General features: G+C 38.6%; 1 long non-coding RNA gene across 1 annotated transcript; it reads left to right on the top strand.

The window, feature by feature from the left end:
* Positions 1–474: 474 nt before the first annotated feature.
* Positions 475–23,004, top strand: LOC131278281 (uncharacterized). Its single transcript, XR_009185601.1, has 3 exons — positions 475–635; positions 10,610–10,853; positions 22,796–23,004. It is a non-coding gene; the product is annotated as an uncharacterized lncRNA (long non-coding RNA).
* Positions 23,005–23,105: the final 101 nt, after the last annotated feature.

Below are 23,105 nucleotides of genomic sequence, written 5' to 3' on the forward strand. Positions count from 1 at the left end.
AGGAAGGGGGCAGATTATGAGTTGGCTAAGTGGGTGGGACTGGCGGGAGGGATAGCAACGGCTGGAAAAGGGAGATAACAGGGGCTAGGAGGAGGGGTGAAGGAAGGCAGTAACAATTGCTCCTTTTGTTTTATAAAAAAAAAGAGGGCGTGAGAGAGTAGAGGGATGGGCTGTGGAGGGTGAGAGAAAAAGGGGTAGAATTGACTGGCGATGGGCAAATGACATATCATTTGGCCAGAATGTATGCATAGCCCTTAGGGTTGGTGCGTGCCAGTGCTAGACGAAATATCTAACATGATGTTGCGCACGCTTTTTTGGGGTGGATAGCGCTGCGGCTGGTTTAACCGTGAAAGATTCTCCGACGTATAGCAATAAAGGGGGGCGGAGGGTGCACCCAAGCCCTTTACGCCGAGGGAAACAAACCCGTGCCGGTGGCTAAGGTCAGGGAGTTTCACAGCAAGCAGCTTCACAGGCAGGAAGTACGGTGGGAAGGGGGGCGAGGACAAGGGCGGGATTGAGGAGCGAGATCAGAGGTAGCAAGACTGTGGTAATGGATTTGAACAAACGAGGAAAATACACTGTCAGCGTGATCCTTGGCAAGACGGATGATTCGTCGAATGGCCCAAGGACCAACGGTGAGACCTAGGATGATGAGCAGAACTGGGGTTAGTAACGGGAGGAGATAAGGGAAGAGGGGCTGCAGGAAGCCCCAGGAACCAGCACTTTGGGCTCATTCAAGTTGGCGTTGGTTGAGACCTTTTTCAAGTTCTTTTAAGCTGGAGTCTACTAAACCGGTATAATTGGCATAGATGCAGCATTCTTCTCCCAGAGCTGCACATAGGCCACCTTCTTTGAGGAGGAGGAGGTCAAGGCCTCGGCGGTTTTGCAGGACAACTTCTGAAAGGGAATTGAGGGAGTCTCTAAGATACTTGACTGCATCTCGGAGGTAGATGATATCAGAGTCTACTGCTTGTCTAAGGTTTTGGAGGGCGGAGGCTTGTGTGGCTAGGGCTGCAACACCAGTGGCAGCTCCAGCTGTAGCTAGGAGGGAAGTGACAGTGAGTACAGCAGTAATAGGTTCGCGTTTGTGGAGGTAAATAGCTTCTTGAGTGTGATCAAAGGCTTCAAAGAAATGTAGAGGAGTGTGATAGATGACTCGGGGCGTGAGGAGGATGAGAAAACACGTTTCTTTGGTCTTGTTAAGTGTGGCAACAGATAAGCATGGGGTAAGTCCAGTGGAAGAGCAGAGCCATTGGGTGGTGTTTAAGGGAACTAAGTATTTGGCAGAGACGTCTGGGGAGGTATAGTTGGTACAGACAGTAAGGCTAGGAGTGTGGGAAGAACGGGGGTGAATGCATAAACCTTTGGAAGAGATGTGTGTAAGAGTGAGTGAGACATGAGTAGACTGATTCCAATTGCAGGAAGAGGGGGAATCGTCGGTGGAGGAAGTAAAGAGTGGTGAAGGGATAGCAAGTGGATCATAGAGGGGGAGGCTGGGGGAAAGACATAACCAGCAAGAGCGAGTGAGGTTGGGGTGGGAGGCATTGAGAGAGGAATAGGAGGCGTTTAGGAGTTTGAAGTAAGGACTAGAGGGGATGAGAGGATGTGGTTGAATACCTGGAGCGGGGAGGGAAGTGGGGCTTATAAAAGGGACGACGGCGGCCAAGGTGGAAGAGATTTTGAGGGGGGTAGATGAGGACGGAAGAAGGTGAACAGTGGGTGAGGGAGGAGGGTTAAGGAGGTGATTGGGACCAATAGCAGAGGGTGGGGCGGAGACAACACGCTTTTGGATTTCGAACAAGGCGCCACGATCATAGTTGCTCATATACAACCGGAGTCCATAGGGGCGAGCGGCCAGCCATGTATCGTCGTTTGGGTTTTTTACTGTCAGCCAAATAAAGTCCCAACGGGAATTGTTGGCTACTTGGAGAGAGAGATACGGGTCTCTGTTGGGGGTGCCGGACCATCCATGGGCCATGGTCACACATCCCCAAGAGGGGCAGTAGAAGTGTGATGGGTCATGACAACCTCGAGCACTAGCAGGACAGATGTAAAAACCAGACACAGGGTTGAATTGAGGGCCAAGGAGACGGTTGTTTCGAGAAAGCAGGCATGCTGTATTCCCGCCTCGACAGGATGAGGAGGAGTGGTGGCCTACCTTCGCTTTTCTGATGTTGCTTACTTGGCATTCGGGACGGAAGGAAATTCCAGCAAGAGGGCAGACGTGCGTGAGAAAGGAGGGAGCGACACTAGTAACATTATAAGCGAGAATGCGCTTTTCCGGGAATGTCTGTAAGGTCCAGTTGAATGGCTGATGGGATGAGGAGCTTTGGGCAGAGGAGGCTAGAGACAACATGAGAATGAGGAGATGGATGAGGTAGGGAAGGGTAGGGGAACAGGAGGCGGGGGTGTGAACAGAGCGGGCCTGTCAGAGGAGCTGGAGAACTTGGCGCTCGATGGGGTCATCATCTTCCAGGGAAAGACGGCTTAGGCGGCGGGCAAGGAAGCGTTGTCAACGTCGTTCGTGGCGAGAAGGAGCTGATGTGGTTCTCGCGGGCGGTGATGTTGGAGAGGTAGGCTCGAGTGAATTTGCTTGGGGGCGCATGGTGGTCATGGGAGGAGGGCGACGAGGGAGGTGAAAACGCCAATTAGAAGTAGAAAGGCGACAGCAAGGAGAAAGTGTTGGCGGAGGTTCCAATCTGCTGGGGCTGTAGCTGCGAGACAGACAGCTGAAAAGATTGTTAAAAAAATGAAGACTATAAAAAAGAAGTATAAAAGTGGGTGAGGGTGCGAGGGGAGTGGGAAGAGCATCTGCACTGAGAGTTCTTCTCTGATAAGTTGTAAGGCACGTTTTGGTGGAGGTCAAGCACTTGTCAGCAGCAGGTTGTAGAGGCGGCAATAAGGCTCTTCTTGTAAATTGTGCAGAGTCGAGTCTTTTGGGGAATCTGTAAAGACAAAGAAGGGAGAAGAGAGCCCTCATAGGGGAGGGACAATCAGCGGAAAGAAACTCGGAGAGAGTACTTATTTAAATATAAACATTTCAGGGAGAGGCTGGTTGGTGTTGAATTTGAGCAAATGGGGCGACATCTGGGCCTCCGCAGTCAATGTTGTCTCTAACGGAGGGCGCAGTGTACTCGTCATTCAGTGGAACTTTGGGGTCGGTGGCAGGCCTGATGTAGCGTCCAGGAACCCAGAGCGGTTGTGGCTCCGAGTCTGGGAAGACAAAAGCAAAGCCTCTCCCCTGTGCTAGCAAGGGGGCTGGATCTTGCCAAAGGTTTGTGGCGGGGTCTTTCCAATGAACAAGAGGAACTTGTGAAGGTTGCCACATGGGTCCCCAATGTTTGTGATTTGGGGAGAGTCCTTTGTTATCGAAGGTCAGGAGATTATGATGGATAAGGCAAGCAGTAATGACGTCGGCAGGGGCTTTATGGGGAGAGGAAGTTTTTTCTTTTTGAATGAGTAGCTTGAGCTGTTGGTGAGTGTGCTCAACAATTCCTTGCCCCTGCGGGTTGTAGGGGATGCTGAAATGGTGTGTGATGTGGTACATCTGCACAAAGCTGGCAAAGGTGGCACTGCGGTAGGCTGGTCCATTGTCGGTTTTGAGATCCCAGGGAATTCCCATGAATAGAATGGCTTGACGAAGCGCTTTGATGCAATGTTTGGCACTCTCTCCTGTGAGGGGCACGGCATAACATAGGTGCGAGAAGGTATCAACTGCAACATGAAGATATTTAAGGCGCCCAAAAGCATTAACATGGGTGACGTCTAGTTGCCAGGGGGAGTTAGGCCGCAGGCCGCGGGGATTAGCTCCGTGGGGCTGCAAGGGTCCAAGGGGTAACAAAGGTGCGCATGTTCGACAGGAATGCACAAAATGTTTGCACGTTTCGATGGAAAGGTCTGGAAAGAGCTTCTGGATAGATCGCGCAGAGAAGTGGAATTGAGAGTGTAAAAGTTTGGCTTGGTTGATGAAGTCCCCTAGTCTTGTTTTGTCAATGGAATCTTCTTGAATGGCAGCTGGGTATACATGGTGGCCGGACGCTAAGGCGTCAGCAAGAGCATTTCCTTGAGTCAGTGGTCCTGGCAGGCCAGAGTGACTTCTGATATGAGCGATGAACCAGGGTTGTTGCCTTTCTTCAAGCAGTCGCTGTACAAAGGCGAGTGCTTGATCTATAGATGAGTCGCTGGGTAGAAAGGTAGCAAGTGGGAGCAAGTGCGACATACCTGTAAGGTGTATAAGCTGTCTGTAAAGATGTTGAGAGGCTGGTCTGGGTAAAGATTGAGGACTGCAGCGACAGCTAAAAGTTCACCCACTTGAACAGAAAGGTGATTGGCAAACATTACTTGTCGTGGCTCAAGCCTTCCTGGCGCATATATGACAGCAGCGAAGGCCCTTTTTGAGGCATCAGTGAAAGCAGTGATGGTGAAGGGAATTGGCTTTCTTGCGGGCAGCGGACGGAACGGGTTGAAAAATGCTAATTGAGATACACCTTGCAACAGTGGATGATGAGGATAGTGGTTGTTGAAGGAGCCACAAAAGAACTCTATCAGGCTCTGCATTTGAGCATTATTCATGATAAGGGAAGTAACTTCTCTTGCATCAAAGGGCCAAACAATGGTGTGTGGCGGGACGCCGTACGTTTGTATGGACAGAAGTACTAAGTCAGTGGCTAATGTGATCCAAGCCCTTGTAAATGGGCAGATTTTTGGGAGTTTACTTTTTGATGTGTGTAGAAAAAGAAGAGGACCATCTTGCCATAGGAGACCCGTTGGGGTGACTGGTGTTGGCAGAACTAAGGCAAGGATTGGGAGATTGGGAGAGAATCGCTCTAGGCGGCATTGCTGGAGTGCAGCATTTACTTATTGGATGGCTTCTTTGGCAGCTGGGGTGATGGTGATGGGGCGAACAACTGCAGCCGATGGACTGCATTTAGTCTGCGGGAGCTCGAAAAGAGGTTGCATTTGCGCTGTTGTGATGGGGAGTGCTGATCGAAGCCAATTGATCTGTCCGCAAAGCCGTTGGAGCTCAGTCAGCGTCATGTGATCAGAAACATGGATTTGCGGGCTGGTGGGCTGAATATATTGATGAAAATGAAAGCCTAAGAACTGGAAAGGTGGCTGGGGGTTAACTTTGTCAGGTTGCACTGTTAATCCAAGACTTGAGAGGTTCGTCATAACTGCAGAGAGTAGATTATTGAGAAGTGTGTTAGAACTTGCTGCTAAAAGAAGGTCATTCATATAGTGGATGATGTATGTGTGCTCTGGATGGAACTTAGAGCGTAGCGGCTCAATGGCATGATTGACATAGAGCTGACATATAGTTGGACTGTTCCGCATGCCTTGTGGTAGTACTCGCCATTGGAATCGGAGTGCTGCTCCTTGATTGTTGGTACGCGGGACTGTAAACGCAAATCGTGGACAATCTCGCAGGTGAAGGGGAATGGAGAAAAAGCAATCTTTGATGTCAATAGTGGCAGCATAAAAATGCTGGGGGACTGCAGTGGGATGCGGGCAACCAGGCTGGGGTGACCCCATTGGCTTAATATGCTTGTTAATTTCTCGAAGGTTGTGGAGGAGGCGAAACTTGCTTGTGTTCTTTTTGTTGATGACAAAAACTGGCGAGTTATAGGGACTGGTAGACGGCTCATTGTGCCCTGCCTATAGTTGCTCTTCAACGAGGGCAGAGAGAGCTTGTAGTTTGTGAGTTGGCAAGGGCCACTGCTCGACCCAGATGGGCTCCTCTGTGTCCCATTCCAGAGGGATAGGGTCAGGTCTTGAAATGGGAGCAGTGGCCCCTATAAGGGGGGGGGGGCGGCGCAGCTAAGAAGGCTTCTGTAGTGATTCGAGCTTTTAGCTGGCTGAGTACATCTCTTCCCCACAGGATGGTTTGGACTGAGGAGAGGACGAGTGGACGAATTTGGCCTTCGTGACCCTCTCGGTCGCTCCAATACAGAGGCTGAGATGTTTTCCAAGAGGTAGCAGCTCCCGTGGCGCCGATAACTTGAGGGCCAGTTTCGAGGGGCCAGTGATTAAAAGCGGCGATTTCGAAGGGAATACAAGAGATTTCAGCACCCGAGTCCAAGAGTCCGTCAAGCCATTGTCCCTCTATTTTAAGTTCTAGTGAAGGTCTTTGGTGACGTTTGATAGGCATGGTCCACATTAGGGTTTTGGAGCTTTGTGAAGGGCCTCTTGGGGGAGGGGCTGAGGCCTGCCCTGCTGGAAGTTTAAAGGCTGAGAAAAACGTTGCGCTGAGCGGCAGTCGCGGGCCCAGTGATACCCTTTGCCACAGCGCGGGCATGGCGTGGGGGGACCTCTTGTTCTGTGCAGTGCTACGGCAGGGCGGGGAGTTGCCGGTTGAGGGCACTCGCGAACAAAATGACCGGGCTGACCGCATCGAAAACAGGCAGAATTGGAGGCAGATGAGACAGCCATGGCGGAAGCGAAGGCAGCAGTAAGTGCTTTAGTCTGTGGGTCAATATCTCGACAAGCTAGGACCCATTCGTGCATCGGCTTATCGCGGATAGGAAGGATGACAGCTCGGAAGGGTGTGAAGCACCCATCAAGAATAAGTTCTTTTGCTAACGCAAACTGAGCGTCTTCATTAGTAATTTTACGTTGGCATGCTTCGATAACACGGGCAACAAATGCCGGAAAGGTTTCTTGCGAGTCCTGAAGCATTTGCGTGAACTTGGTGGATTGTTTGGTGGAAATCAAAGAAAATGACCGCTGAACGAGAACTTTCACTCGGTGCCAAAACCCTGGGTCTATGTCTACATAGGAACGAGGGTCAGCATAGTTGTTAACCCCTGTGTAGGCATCAGCTGGATCTTGGACACCTGCTCGAACATTTTCCACTACTTGTTGATCAACAGCCACTTGATAGTGAGCGCGCCATTCAAGGAACTGGCCTGGCTGAAGGATGGAACGAGCTAGAGAAATCCAATCATAAGGAAGAACAAGCTGAACCCCTAACTCTTCTATTAGTTGTTGAGCATATGGGCTATCAATGCCGTCTTCTTTAATGGCTTTGCAAAGAGTTTTAACTTCTTCTGCTGTGAAGGGAAGCCAAGTCTGAGGGCGTTGCTGCGTGGGCAGCGGGTTGAGCGGGTATAGCTGGGGGGCAGGAGAATGCACTTCGCTAGAAGCAGGTGGGGGGCTGCTGCCATACGGTGGTGGCGAGGGATGAACAGCAGCGGGGAACAGATGAGAGAATGATGGCTTAGCAGCGTCAAGGTGGCAACAAGCTGGTGGCGGGATATTTTTGGGCGCTTGACAAGATGGCGGAGCGGCTACATCACTTCTGGGCGTCCGCCAAGATGGCGGTGTAGTGACGTCGTTTCCGGGCGCCGGCCAAGATGGCAGCGAAGTCGCGTCATTTCCGGGCGCCGGCCAAGATGGCGGCGAAGTCGCGTCATTTCTGGGCGCTGGCCAAGATGGCAGCGAAGTCACGTCATTTCCGGGCGCCGGCCAAGATGGCGGCGAAGTCGCATCATTTCTGGGCGCCGGCTAAGATGGCGACGAAGTCGCGTCATTTCCGGGCGCCGGCCAAGATGGCGACGAAGTCACGTCCGGTGAGGGACAAAATGGCGCAGGAGGCTTTTCCGGTTTAACGGAAGATGGTGTCTGCATCATTTCCGGGGCAGGGCCGGAAGATGACGGGACAGGGAGGGGCGGGTTAACTACGGGGCGGTAGTGGATAGGCGGAGCTGTGCAGGCAGCTATGAGGTAAGCGGTGACTAAGGAAGGGGGCAGATTATGAGTTGGCTAAGTGGGTGGGACTGGCGGGAGGGATAGCAACGGCTGGAAAAGGGAGATAACAGGGGCTAGGAGGAGGGGTGAAGGAAGGCAGTAACACAAATATACAGTTACTTTATATTTAAAAAAAAATTAGCAAACTTTCTGTCACATCTATGTATGCCTATTTCTTGTGGCTTTTAAATTATACATTGTATTATTTGTGTGTTATTATACATAAATGTATATCTACAGTATATATATATTAAGTATTGTATTAGTCAGCCAGAATTACCAGATGTGAAATACTAGACATTGGTTGGTTTCTATAAAGGGCATTTATTTGGGGTACGAGCTTACAGATACCAGGCCATAAAGAATAAGTTACTTCCCTCACCAAAGTCTATTTGGAGCAAGATGGCTGCCAATGTCTGTGAGGGTTCAGGCTTCCTGGGTTCCTATGTTCCTGGGGTTTGCCTTTCTCTGGGTTCAAGGTTCCTTTCTTCCAGGGGATTGCTTCTCTTTCCTTTGTGTGCTGACTTCCCGGGTCTCCAGTTTAAGTCTTCAGCATCAAACTCCAAAATCAAAACTCCAACATCAGAAACCCTCAACTCTGTTCTTTGCCATGCCTTTTATTTGTGAGTCCCCACCCGTAGTCATAACTCAATCATGCCCAGGTACAGGTCAGATTACAAGAATAATCCAATATCTACTTTTGGAAATCATAAACATATCAAACTGCTACAACTATATAAATAGTTATAAACAAAAATGCATATAAGTATGCATACTTAATTTAAATCTCAAAAGACAAGGTAACTATAGTCTACATATTGAAGGTCTTTTTCTTGTTTTCTTTATTTTGTTAATTGAACAAATATATACATACATATATTACCTATGTCCATAAGGAGACAAAAAGGGAAAAAATCTCAAGGCATTAGCTATGGTTTCCTGATTTTTGAAATTCAAATATTGAACTTCATTTCCTGTGACAGATCAATGTCCTCCCCAAGATTTTTACAAACTTCTGAGTGTATATGTTTTAGAATTGACCTCTCTGTTGACTTTCTTCTTCTGTTGAAATCTCATCATCACTCAAAATTCAAATCCTTTTGTTATTTTTCCCTGTTTCCCACTGATCCAAATCTGGAGCTCAGCACTTATTCTTGCTTCCTGTTTTTCTTAACAAGAACAATTCTTACCATTCTGGTGTGTAGTGAACTTTAATAGAGATTTTGTAATCTGGAATGAGTTATGCAAACGTGTAATTAGAAAGTTAGACACGCTTGAATTTAAAATCCTGAGACCCCATTGTTGTTGGCCATCTTCTGCAGGTAACAACTTTCTGCCAATTTGCTCAGGTTCCAACAAGTCCCAATATGTCCTCTTTCTCCTCCTTTTTCATTCTCCCTTCCTTTCTCTTCTTCTTACCCCAAACTACTATTATTTCATAGGTAGGCTAAAAAATTTCAATATAAATTTGAACTACAGTATTCCAATACACATGTGAATTCATGAAAAATACTATAAAATTTCCCTCATCCCACATTCAATATCAAAATATTAGGTTTCATATTTACATGTAATTCATGAGAAGCCATGTGTTTAATTTACAAAAAAAAATGTATTGAGATAACACATTTATTTTAAGTGTACATTTCAATAGATTTTGACAAATTTATACATCAATGAAAACACCATCAGATTTAACATATATAATATCTATATTACTCCAAAATTTCAGCTTTGCCTCTTTTGAATAAATCCTATGCTGTGTTCAGATTTAAGCAGTTACAGATAAGCATTCTGTCACTGTAAATTATATTAGCATTTTCTATGCCATTTAATTGGAAACATATAGTGTGTTGGTTAACTACAATGTACCTCAGAAAAAAATGTGTTCTTAAACTTAATTCATTCCTGTATGTGTGAACCCATCATAGATAGGACCTTTGATGAGGTAACTTCAGTTAAGTTGTTGCCAAACTCAATCAGGATGGTTCTTCATCCTATTACTGGGGTCCTTTATAAGAAGAATAAAATTTAGACAGAGAAAGGGCCATAGGAAGCAAGAAGCTGAAATGCAACAGTGCCCAGAAGAGAAGAGAGAAGACATGACTTATAAAAGCCATGTGCGTTGCTATGTAATAGAGGCTCCAACAGCCAAGGACAGTCATTCCCAGAATGCCAGTTTCAGGAAGAAAGCATTGCCTTACTGATGCTCCAGCTTTGGAATTCTACTAGCCTCAAACCATGAGCCAATAAATCCCATTATTTAGGCCAATCCATTGTGCGGTATTTTCTTGAGCAGCCAAAGAAAGGAAAACATACATTATTTCCCTTTGGTTATCTGACTTCCTTCTGATAACCTAATACTTTTCAGATTTATCCATGTTGCTAAAAGTAACAACAGTTCATGAGTTTTTATTGCTCACTTGTAGCCCACAGTTTGGATATACCAAAATTTGTTCATCCATTCACTCTCTTTAACATTTTTGTTGTTTTCGTTCTTTGGCTATTATAAATTAAGCTGCTATGAAAATATGCATATGTGTGTTTGTGTAGATCTGTTTTCCTTTATTGTGGGTAAGGTTTAGACTTGTGTAGGTCTATATTTAACTTTAAAAAGAAATCTCTAAACCACTTTCTAAAATTTTACTTTTTCAAGAGACTAAAAGTAACTGCTCTATGTCCTCAATAATTTTTGTTATTGTAACTTCATTTTTAGTGAGTATTTTATGTGTATGTGATGGTTTGAAGATTTTGTGAATTCCAGAAGAGATCATGTTCTTAAAGCGAAGCTGTTGTTATGAGTGTGGGAACCTTTGATTGGATTAGATTCATTTGGGGGGATCTTTGATTTTGCTTCGATCAGGCATGACCTAGGGTGGAATATATTCCCTTTCTGGAGTCCTTTACAAACAGAAGGCAGAAAGCTGAAATCCAAAGAGAAAAAGCAGCAGCAACTGAGCAATCTTGAGAGGCTGAGATTGAAGTTCCGGAAGGCAGAGGTTATAATCAGCAGAGCACAGAGGAATGGAATACAGCCCCCAAAAGGCTGAAAAAGAAGAGACCCAGAAAAGAGGGGAGAAAAATGTCATGTGCCTGATTACCCACAGGTAAGCTTGGGGAAAGAGTAAGCCTGAAATAGAAGTCTAGAGTAGAGAACCAGACCAAAGAGCCACCATTATGTCTAGTCACATGTAAGGAGTCCAGGATTGCCTCTGATAATGCCTTAATTGGAACATTGTCGGAGCCTCAGAGCTGTAAGATTTTAACCTAATAAATTTCCATGATAAAAGCCAACGTATTTTTGGTATCTTGATCCCAGCAGCTTCTAGCAAACTAAAACTGTATATATTTACTGTATACATGTTTCTGGTATCCAGTGATATTGAACTTATTTTCTTGTGATTATTGGCTATGCATATATCTTCTTTTGTGATATATTTGTTGAAATCTTTACCCATTTTATGTGGGTTTTTTTTGTCTTCTTACTGTGTTGTAGGAGTCATTTTATTGTTATATATATGTGTTACATACTTTAAGAAAAGTCTTAATTTCTACAACATATTTTGATTGGGATTGCATTGGATATAGAGATCAAGTTGAGATGAAATTACATTTTATCATGGGTGTTCTGATCCATGAACCTAGGATGTATATCCATTTATTTAGGTTTTTCTTAATGTCTTATAACACTGCTTTGCAGTTTCTAGTGTTTGGGGCTTACACATACTTTGCTAAATTTATCCCCAGATATTTCATGATTTTATTGCTACTTTTAAATTGAATCTTTAAACTTTTAATTATCTATTTCTTTTATTGCTGTTTTGCTGAAATACACTTGGATTTTCTATATTGGCCTTGCATCTTATGACCTTGCTAAGTTTACTTATTATTTCTAACAGCATTTTAAAAGAGTCTTGAGAATTTACAAAATACCTAGGCATGTCTTCTGTAATTTAACTAAATTTTGCATCTTCCTTCCCAATTTGTATGCTTTAACTTTTTTTTTCTTATTTCACTGGTTCAGTCAAGCAAAAGATTAACTATATATAGTAACAGTAGTTAACTTGTTTTCTTGCCCTCATCGTGCATATAAAACATTCAGCATTTCACCATTAAGTTTAATACTAAAACATGATTTTTATAACACCACTTATCTGATTGAGACCATCATTTCCAATTTTCTGAGAGATTTCATCATAAATAGGTGTTGAGTTGATTTTCCTCCATCTGTTATTATCATATATTTTTCTCTTTAATTTTCCATATGGGGTGAATTACTTTTAGTTTTGGAAAGTTAATTTAACTTTGCATTCCTGTAACAATGCAGTCCAAATTGAGATGCAGTATGCTTTTGCTATATACTCTCATTTGATTTGCTAATATTCTTAATGAATCTTGCATCTATGTTCATGAGAATTATTAAATTGTGGGTTTTGGTAATATCTTTTACTTTTTAAAATTATGGCAATGAATTGGGCCTGTAGTTTTGTTTGTTGAAGGATATTTTATTAAAAAGAACTGACATTATTAAATAAATATTGGGATACTCATGCTTTCTTTTACTTGGTGAGCCAATTTTTATAATGCATAGCTTTTAAGGAATTTTCCCCTATCATCTATGCTGTTTATCTTATTATATATAAACTGTTTATAATACATACTTACCTATTTTAATGTTTATAGGATATCTAGTGATGTCATCCCTTTAAATTCTGATATTGTTAATTAGTATTTTTGTTTTCTAATTTTTAATTCATCAGTCTACCTAAAGGATTACCATTTTTGTGGGTAATGTGGAAAAGCCAGTTTTTGATTTGATTGATTTTATCTGTCCTTTTTCCTTGATTATACTTAAATTTATACTTTTTCTTTCTACTTATATTGAGCTTAACTTGTTCTTATTAACATAGAAGAAATCTAGATCATTGATTTGAAATGTTTCTTTAATATAAGAAGTTGAAGCTCAAATTTTCTGAATAGTTTTAAATGGTTTTTCCAATTTTTATAAATTATACTTTCATTTTCATTCAATACAAAATATTTTCTAAATTCTTTTTTTTTTATTTCATCTTTAACACATGCAGTATTTATAAATATGATATTTAACTTTATAAGTTTTAGGTCTTTTCTAAAGTCTTTCTGTAAATATTTTCTAATCTAGTTATATTTTGTTTAGGGATGATTCCTTGATAATTTGCATCCTTTTAAATGTATTGAGATATTTCTATTAGAGACTCAAGTTTACTGGATCTTTGTGAATATTTCATGAGTACTTAAATGTCTGTTTTATTATTTCTCAGTAGGGTATTCTATAAATATCAATTACACAGATTGACAAGTAGTGTTACTCAAATCTTCTATATCCTTACAATTTTCACTCTACTCATTCTACCAATTACTAAGAAAATGTGCTGATTCCTCCAAAGATATTTTTGTACATGGCTATTCCTCTGTTCAGGTCACTTAGTTTTGGCTCTATGCATAAACATTTAAGATTGTGATAACCCCTTGATAAATAGACACCCTAATCATAATGGAATAGTCCCATTTATATATCATATATTTCCTTTTTCTGAAATCTTCTTTATCTATTATTGATAATGATATATTATCTCTTTTGTTTCTGTTCTCCCAGGGATAAGATAACAGCTATTCTTGCCATCCAGTGTCTGAATACAATTCTTTCTTATGCCTCAATTATATTCTACTTTTTACTTCAGAAGGGCAAATTCATGAGTAACTAAGTATAACTGGAAAATTTGAAAAAAATTAATGAAAATGTGTATCTTAGTTTAACTTATTTTTTTATATTTTTCTTTTTTTATTATTATTTTAAAAGAAGCTTTAGATTACATAAAAGTTACATAAAAAATATAAGGAATTCCCATATGCCCCTCTCCTTCACCACACACACACTTTCCCACATTAATAAAATCCTTCATTAGTCTAGTACATTTGTTAGAATTGATGAGCACACTTTGGAGCATTGCTACTAACCATGGACTCTAGTTTACATTATAGTTTACACACGGTCCCACACAATTTTGTTGGTTATGACAAAATATATAACAGTCTGTATCATCATTGCAATGGTATGCAGGGCAATTCCAATGTCCTGAAAATGGCCCCATGTTATACCTATTTGTCCCTCTTCCTCCCCTAGAACCTCTGGTGGCCACTGCCTTTATATCAGTTATAAAAGTTCTTCCATTACTAGAATACTAGAATTACTAGAATACCTAGAATTATATAGAATAAGTCTATATAAAATAATAATAGTTCTACTTCAGTTCATTGTTCATTCCCCAATCTTGAGGATTTTAAGATGGTGATGCCCACTCTTTCTAAATGACTGGAATGGGTGTTGTCTGCCATCATCTCCTTGTTAGTTGTCCTGGATGAGTCCAATGAACTGGAGATTAGTTGTTGCAAGCTGCTGAGATTCTGGGCTCAACTGGCACATGGATGGACCAAAGATTTAACTCTCTGGGCCATATATTCCTGAGCATTCTGCCCTGATTATAGTGTCTGGATGTCTCTGGAGTCCTCAGGAACCCCACTATTTAAGACACTGTTTACTGTGGCAGTGAATGAGATCCTTCTGAATAGTGCATAAGTGTAACCTCTGGAATGCTCTACTGACTCATTTTGAAATCTCTTAACCATAGAAACTAATTTGTATTTAACGTTTCACACTTTTTTTTAATTGCCTTTTTTTTGGTCTTTTTTTTTTTTTAATATTACATTAAAAAAATTGAGATCCCCATATACCCCCCACCCCCTCATCTGACTCCTCCCCCCATAACAACAATCTCCTCCATCATCATGAGACATTCATTGCATTTGGTGAATACGTCTCTGAGCACTTCTGCACCTCATGGTAAATTGTCCACATCATAGGCCACACTTTCCCACATTCCACCCAGTGGGCTATAGGAGGACATACAATGTCCAGTAACTGTCTCTGCAGCACCACCCAGGATAACTCCAAACCCCAAAAATGCCCCCACATCTCTTCCTCCCATTCCCTACCCCCAGCAGCCACCATGGCCACTTTCTCCACACCAATGCCACATTTTCTTCAATTACTAATCACAATAGTTCATGAATAGAATATCAGTAAGTCCACTCTAATCCATACTCTATTCCTCCATCCTATAGACCTTGAAATGGTTGTGTCCACTCCACATTTATATCAAGAGGGGACTTAGATTCCACATGGATGCTGGATGCAATCCTCCTGCTTTCAGTTGTAGGCACTCTTGGCTCCCTGGTGTGGTGGTTGACCTTCTTCAACTCCATTTTAGCTGAGAGGGGTAAGTCCAATAAACCAGATGTATTGCTAGTTGGTGCTTGGTGATAATCCCTTGGGGCCAAGAAGGTTCATCCCTGGGAGGCATGTTCTCCACTGGGGGGAAGGTACTGCATTTATATGCTGAGTTTGGTTTTGAGCAACAAGGAAACTTTCAGGAGGTAACTCTTAGGCAACATAGGACTTCTTAATAGTGGAATAGTCCTAACTTCTTAATGGCAAAAACTTGTATAAAACAGAATCTTTGGAAATCTGGATGGATGAGAACCTTTGATGTAACCCCATTTTCCATCACAAATCCCCCAAAAGCTCAAAAGGCATTGTAAACCTCTGCAAATGGGGTCATTATAGGAGGCAAACTGAATAAAGATGACTGAAAGTTGTTTAAGAGCTAAATCATTAGATCCCTTTCCACTCTGTGTAAACTATTAATAGTAAATATCCCTCCCCTATTCCAGCAAAACACTAAAAATTTCCTTTTTGTAGTGAATAAGAGGACACTCCCTGGACTGGAAAATATCAAGCAGAGTTGATGCCATGGGTACTAAATGAAAACATTAATATTAAGTGAATTTAAGTATACTGGATCCTGAACACACAGCTGTTAGCGCACACTCAATGTACAAATCCTTGAAACTAAGTTTTACGTTTCAGAATAGATAATGGAAAATTCTTCTCTAGGTATTCTGATCCTCTCAAAGAAAGACTGAAATATCACCCTACAGTGAAAATCACTGTCAACAAACTCCCAATAAACTTTTAGTATTTCAATTTAAAAAAGAACATACAAAATGTATTACCTATGTTAACAAAGCATTGACATGAATGGAACTGAAAATAGCTATGTCAACAGGCAAAACAAAGCAAACAGCAAATTCTTCATTGTATCTCTGGAGGGATAATTTAGTATGTCCTGAAAACAAGAGCAAGGTGAAATGGAAAAGCATATTCAAAGAGAAGGAAAAAGATATCTTGGAAATTAAAAATATGGACCAGAAATGAAAAGTCTAATAAAACACTTGAAATGTAATTATTAGAAAAGCTCCCAGAAAGTGTGACAAATGGACAAAAAATATGAAAAATAAGTGAGACAAGATAAGCAATTAGATAATATTTGAGGGTGTGCAATATCTGAATAAGAGGGCCTAGTCAATATGAAATATTTTCTTCCATACAATATTCTCAATTATATAAAAAATTAAGTTAAATTGCCAGTGGTTCTTATTTTTGGTTGTGATATGACCTCCTAATTATTTTTTTTTTTCCAAATTCACCATCAAGAAACCAACTCAACTTGGTGGAATGGTTTTTATTTCTTGAACTAAATTTCATAATGATGATGGTGATTAAAATAGCAAATATCTGAAAGCAATTATCATCATCATCTTCATCATCTTAATTGCAAAGAGACATTTAGCACTTTCAATATGCCTGGCAATGTATTATAATTTAGTGTTTTAATTTATATATTATTACAAGAACCCTATGAGGTAGATACACTTATTGTTCCTATGTAATTGATATGGGGACTGAAACAGAGAGTTTATAGCATTTGCTGTGATCACACAGCAAAAAGTGGTGAATCCAGATTCAACATCAAATTATCAGACATCATAATTCATGATATTACCTCAAAGATATATGTGAATCATAGCTTTATGCATGAAAATATGATTTCATATTTTAGAATATTTCTGGCAAGGTTAATTTACAATGACCATGGCTTCATTACACTCTTTCTTGAGATGCTATTTTCTTAAATTAGAGACAATAACATATTAAATTTTTCTAATAATTAAACAGAATTTTCTGATAACTAAACAAATTTAACTGATAAGTGTGAAATTTATTTTGTATATTGTATAAAATAGGTTTTGATTTCATTTTTGATGCTCTCTATATAAATGTATATAGTTATATATACAATTATATATTGATAATATATATTTCATTTACAGCATAACTTCATTACTAAAGTAATGAATCATTACTTCATTTATATTATTACTAGGTCATTACTAAAATTGTTTTGGAATACCTAGTATTCTCTCTTCTTTAAGAAATGTCTTTTGATATTTTTGCTACTTCTTTTAATATATAATATTAGAAGCATTTTTCTAATTTGCAGTGAAATCTTAGTGGTATTTTATTTTAAATTATAATAACTGTAAATTAACTCAAACAAGCTTCTGTATAATATATATATTTTTTTTCATATGCAGGGAATGGTATGTTTATTTTTTATGAATGTATTTTTAACAACCATGCATTTCCTTATCAAATATATAAAACCAATCACTGTAGTGGTTATTATTGCACCCATTTTACAGAGGAAGTAAGAATGGCTTTAAAAGTATCGATAACTGTGTAATGTCATGAAACTATAATATGTGGTTTTTGGCTTTAAATGCATTACTTTTTGACCCCAAATCTTTACATGTTTAGTCACTGTGGTTCCTTTATTACATCTATAATGGTGGCATACATTTTGAGATTATTCTACCTTTTCAAAATGTTGTTACGGCTACTGTGGACATAGAATCTATATATTTTCATTAAAGCATTCCAATTTTCAAGACATAAATAAGCAGAGAGATCAAGGATAATATATGCAAATTTGAGTAGAAAAATTTAAAGAGCAGCTATTAATATTTATATTTTCTGAAATACTATTAAGTGTTGGAATTTTGATATTTAACAGCATAGAAGAGTCTTGATTGGGTCACAATTGAAATGAGATCATTTAAATTAGTTCAGACAGATTTCTAAGACACTTCTCTTTTTTTAGCCTTGCAAAAATAAGATTGAATTGCCCATCAAATTACTGCTGTCTTATATGAAATTAGTAATATCCAGTCTAAGTAGAATGATTTATGTAAGTAAGGTCGCTTAAAAGAGAATAAAATATGAAGAGTGAGACACATTGAAAGTTTAAAATTTTGCACATGTTTTGCAAAGATATAAAATGTCATAGGACTGTTCCTAGAAAGGATATTAAAATTGCTAAAATCCATAAACTATACTTTCATAACAATGTCATAATAAAATATAATATGACTTGTTAATAAGAAGAGAATTTTTGGAATTAAAGCACTCAAAAATTCAAAAGGATTTTTTTAAAGTGAGATATCAAATGGACAGTTATTTTTGATTCATAATTATCAGTGCAGTCAAAGAAGGGATACACAGCCATTTTCTTATTAAATTGAGATGAAAATGCAAAAAAAACCACCAATGTTTTAAGATTAGACAACACATACAGCTAAAAAAGTACTTACAAGGCATGTTTCATGCCACATCATCAAAGAACTATAACATGAACAAGAATCACTTTTGTTCTTATTTTTCACACTTCAACTCAAATTATATTGTTATGTAATAAATATTTTTGGTTAAATCAAGACTTAACATCCAATAATTATTGATCTAATCACATACTATGTGCTCTATAACATACCTGTTAAGAACAGAAAATTACAATTTGAGGTGTATGAAGGTAGTAAGTGAGAAAACAGAAGGCAATACAAGTAATATTATATGTAGTACTGAGCATCTCCTCTGTGTCAGATAGCATTTTACAACAACCTATTTTAGTTCCTATTATGTTGACAACGAGGAAAAATTAGAGGCAAAAAGCATGCTGCTTAAGAGCAAGTTTTTACTCTGAGAGAGATTTAGTTCACTAAGGATCTATATAATCTTCCTTAAATTGCCAAACATTTCTAAGCTCCTATTTCTTCATCTTTAAAGTGATAGTAATAATAATATCTGTTTGATAAGCTGGTTAAATCCAATAAATGGTATCTTACATGTAAATCTTAGTTTATAAATGCTTGCTAACTATGAAGTGTTCATTTAAAAAAACATTGTTTGGGGCATATTAACAAAATAATCCTAATTACCAGCACTACCAATCTGTAGAGGATGCATATGAATAATGTACAAAATGAAAAAAAAATCATTAAACTCTAATGATTTTAGTCCAGACTGAATATACTAGTAGCTACGTATTTATTGAAGAACTTTGTTCAAATGTGCTCCTTGGATTCAAGGCTTTGAGGCTGATTCAAAACATAAAATTTATGACCTTGTAAAAATTTTGTCACACAGGATTCTTTGAACAGTTTGGTATGTTTAGACTAATTTTTTTTCCATATTTTTAGATTGGAGTAGTTGTGGGCTTACAGTAGAACCATGCAGAAAATACATAGTGTCCATAAACACCCAACACACAGTTTTTCCTATTATTAACATTTTGCATTGTTGTGTTACCTTTATTATAATTGAAAAAATAATATTATTATAATTATACTATTAACTATACTTCTTAGTTTACATGAGTGTTCACTTCTTGTGTTGTACGGTTCTGAAGGCTTTTAAAAATATTTTAATCCGGTAACATATATACAACCTAAAATTTCCCCTTTTAACTGCTTTCAAATATACAATTCAGTGGTTCTAATTATATCCACAATTTTGTGCTATTATCACCAACATCCACTACCAAAACTTTTCCATCCCCTCAAATGGAAACTCTATACTGATTAAGCATTAGTTTCCCATTCCATACCTGACCCTGGCCAATGGTAGGTAACCTGAAGTCTAGGTTCTGACTGTGAATTTGTATATTCTATTTGATTCCTATAAATGATATTAAACAATATTTTCCCTTTTGTGCCAGACTTATTTCACGTAACATGACATCTTCAAAGTTTATCCTTGTTGTAGCATGTAACAGAAACTTCATTCCTTTTTTTGGCTGAATATTACCCCATTGCATGTATGCACTACAGTTGGTTTATCCATTCATCAGTTGATGGGTACTGGTATTGTTTCCATCTTTTGGCAATTGCGATTGATGTAGCTATGAGTATCAGTGTTTAAATATTTCTTTGAATTTCTATTTCTAATTTTTTGTGCATGTACCTAGTAGGATTGCCAAGTATGGTAATTCATACTTAACTTTCTGAGGCACCACCAAATTGTTCCCCACAGTGGTTGCACGATTTTACATTCCCATGTACAGTGAATAAGTGTTCCTAATTTTCCACAGCTGCCCCTTTTTAAAATAGAAACCTTTCACCCAGGCTGAAATGGTTTTAATTGTGGCTTAAACTCAATTTTAATTATAAAAATCATAAGCCAAATAATTTTGGAGGAAATATTAGGTTTCAAATTGAAGAGGATCTCATTCTTCTCATGGTTTGATAAGGATCTTCCTTGAATCTTTCATAATAATCTGAGGATAAAATGTAGGCCACCTGATGGCATTAATGATATCTGACTCTAGATAATTGAATCAAATTTTATAATTGTAAAATTATATTGACAGTCCAACCCTTTCCTTCATTTTTCCTTTCTGCATCACAAAGTCAATGATATAGAATTCAAATAATCTGCATTTTATTTTTTGTCTGGGAAATAATTAGCTAGATAAATATATATTATTATGCTAATGTCAAGCATTCCAAAAAATATATATTATGTGATGAAATCTAATTGGAGAAAAATAACATTAGTTTAACATCTGAAGTAGTATAGAGTTTTATGCTATTTGAAAGTTTACTTGGGAAATTGGGTAAAGATTCTAAACAACAAATCCATATATAACATAAAAAGAGAGGTAGAGTTTTTGGTAGTTTAGGTTATTTAAATTGGGATTCCAAAAGATCTCTAGGCGTTTGAGTAAGCAACTCAGTCAAACACAGTGATAATAATTATAGGTTCCATTTTATAATAATTTCTAGTTAAAAGCACCTTTAAATATAATATTGAATTGTATATTACAGCTATTACAACACACATATTTAGTCATCTTAAACATATATAGAGTATTAAAGTCCAACTTCTAATTTGTCAAAAAAAATTATTTAAACAATTTTAGCATAATATACAGTACATTTTTTTCTCTGTAAAACTCAAGGAATGTGTTCAGTTACGTTTTAAAATATATACTGGCAAAATGAAACACTTCCAGGATAAAGTGACTGAATCACCTGTATTAGCATTCTTCAGGGAAATAGAACTGAAATGTAAATATGAGAATTATTATAGAAATTAACTCACATGACTGGGAGATGGGCAAATTTGAAGTCTGTAGCATAGACTACTGGGAACTCTGTGATGATTTCAATGTATTCCCCAGGGGATGCTGGCTTGCTGAGGTAGTGACAGATATTCTTCTTTCTGACTCATGAAATAATCAGTTTTCCCCTTAAAGCTTTCAACTGATTGGGTTAGGCTTCTCTCATTGCTAAGGCAATCGAGTCTTTGTTTATTGTAAATATAATCAACCATAGATGCAACTAATTGACTAATGATTTAAATCCACAAAATACACTCAAAGTAACAATCAGGTCTGTTCTCGCTTGACCAAACAAGTGGACACCATAGCCTACCAAATTTGACACATGCAATTAATTATCACAGTAACTGAAATGTCAAAGGAAGTGTGGCATACCTTTTAGGAATATAGGCTTCAAACAGAACAAGAGAGGGGTTAGAAAATACATACTTGTCTTCAGATGTATGAAAGGATTCCCCATGGAAAAACAATGCGTCTGCAAGTATGTGATCCCTTTGAAAGAATTAAGATCTAAAGAGTAGAAATTATGAGAGGCTAGAGTTTTGGATCAATATAAAAATTTGTATTCTCCTGGAATTATCCAGCTATGAATAGCTACATGACCTATCACTCATGTCTTATATTTATGTGACTATTGCACAGATATAGAGAGTGTGTTTTTGTCTTAAATGGATGAAATTGTCAACTAAATGACCTCTTGGAATTTATAGCACATTCCTTGTAAGGTGTTCTCTTGTACTTTCTTATAGTCACTTGTCCTTAGTTTATAGATATAAAGAGGATAATATAAAGTTTGAGTAATATAAGCATATACATACAATAAACAATACAACTATGTCCAGATCAGCACTAATGACATTTCTAAAGTAATGTTTCTTCATGGAAATGAAATGCATTTCAAAGTTATTATCCACTTTTTCATCCTATGCTAATTTAATTCACCATACAATATACTGATTTCATTCTTACTTGAGTAGCCATATTCTCCAATACAGAATTTTTTAAAAAACTGGATATCTGTTACATGATTTTCCTTTTTAATTTATTATCTATGGCTTATTTCAAACAGAAGGAGGAAAAATGGCACTATTCAAATACTTTAGCTTTTACCTAATGATACCATACATTAGTGCTTGTTTGATGGCTGTATATACTATTTTTCAATACTCAATAGGAAGTTGCCAGTACTTTTACAGAGAGGCAATATTTTCTCTTCTTCTGAAATCCTCAAGGGTTCTGCAGTTAATATAATATTTTCCGTAACAAATTAAAATGCTAGAGATTTGTTTTCCCATATGTTCAACTTTTGTAATTAATTAATGCTTTAAAGGACCATTTTAATAAGATAAGTGCACTACCTGCATGAGCCAGACTTCACTTGTTAAATGATGAGTGGATTCCTGCCTTTATATTTCCATAAAAAATGATGGTTATATAAGCCTTATGCCATAATGCAAACATGTTCATATTTGTAGGCCAGTCCTTAAGTTCAAACAACAAAAGAATGTTGTTTGCATTTTTATATAGAAAAATATAAAAATATAGATAATAAATAGATGTATTACCAATAGAAAATAAAATAAAAACATTTATGAAACTAAAGGTTGAGTAGAAGATATTTAATCTTTCTGAATAAATGTTTATCTAACCAGCCCTGAGAAAGTGTATACAATAAGGAGTGTGCCCGTGAGGAAAGCCGCCAAGCGTGAAAAGAAAGTGCAGCCTGCCCAGGAATGGCGCTGCCCACACTTCCCGTACCGCTGACGACAACAGAAGCGGACAAAGAAACAAGACGCAGCAAATAGACACGAAGAACAGACAACCAGACAACCAGGGGAGGGGGGGAAATTAAATAAATAAATAAATCTTTAAAAAAAAAAAAAAAGAAATCTTTATAGCTCAGTACAGGGAATGAACATGGCAAATATTATGTATAAATAAAACGTATGCAATTTGACCTCT

Source organism: Dasypus novemcinctus, chromosome 4 (assembly GCF_030445035.2).
Source record: "Dasypus novemcinctus isolate mDasNov1 chromosome 4, mDasNov1.1.hap2, whole genome shotgun sequence".
In the NCBI taxonomy this organism is placed as follows: domain Eukaryota; kingdom Metazoa; phylum Chordata; class Mammalia; order Cingulata; family Dasypodidae; genus Dasypus; species Dasypus novemcinctus.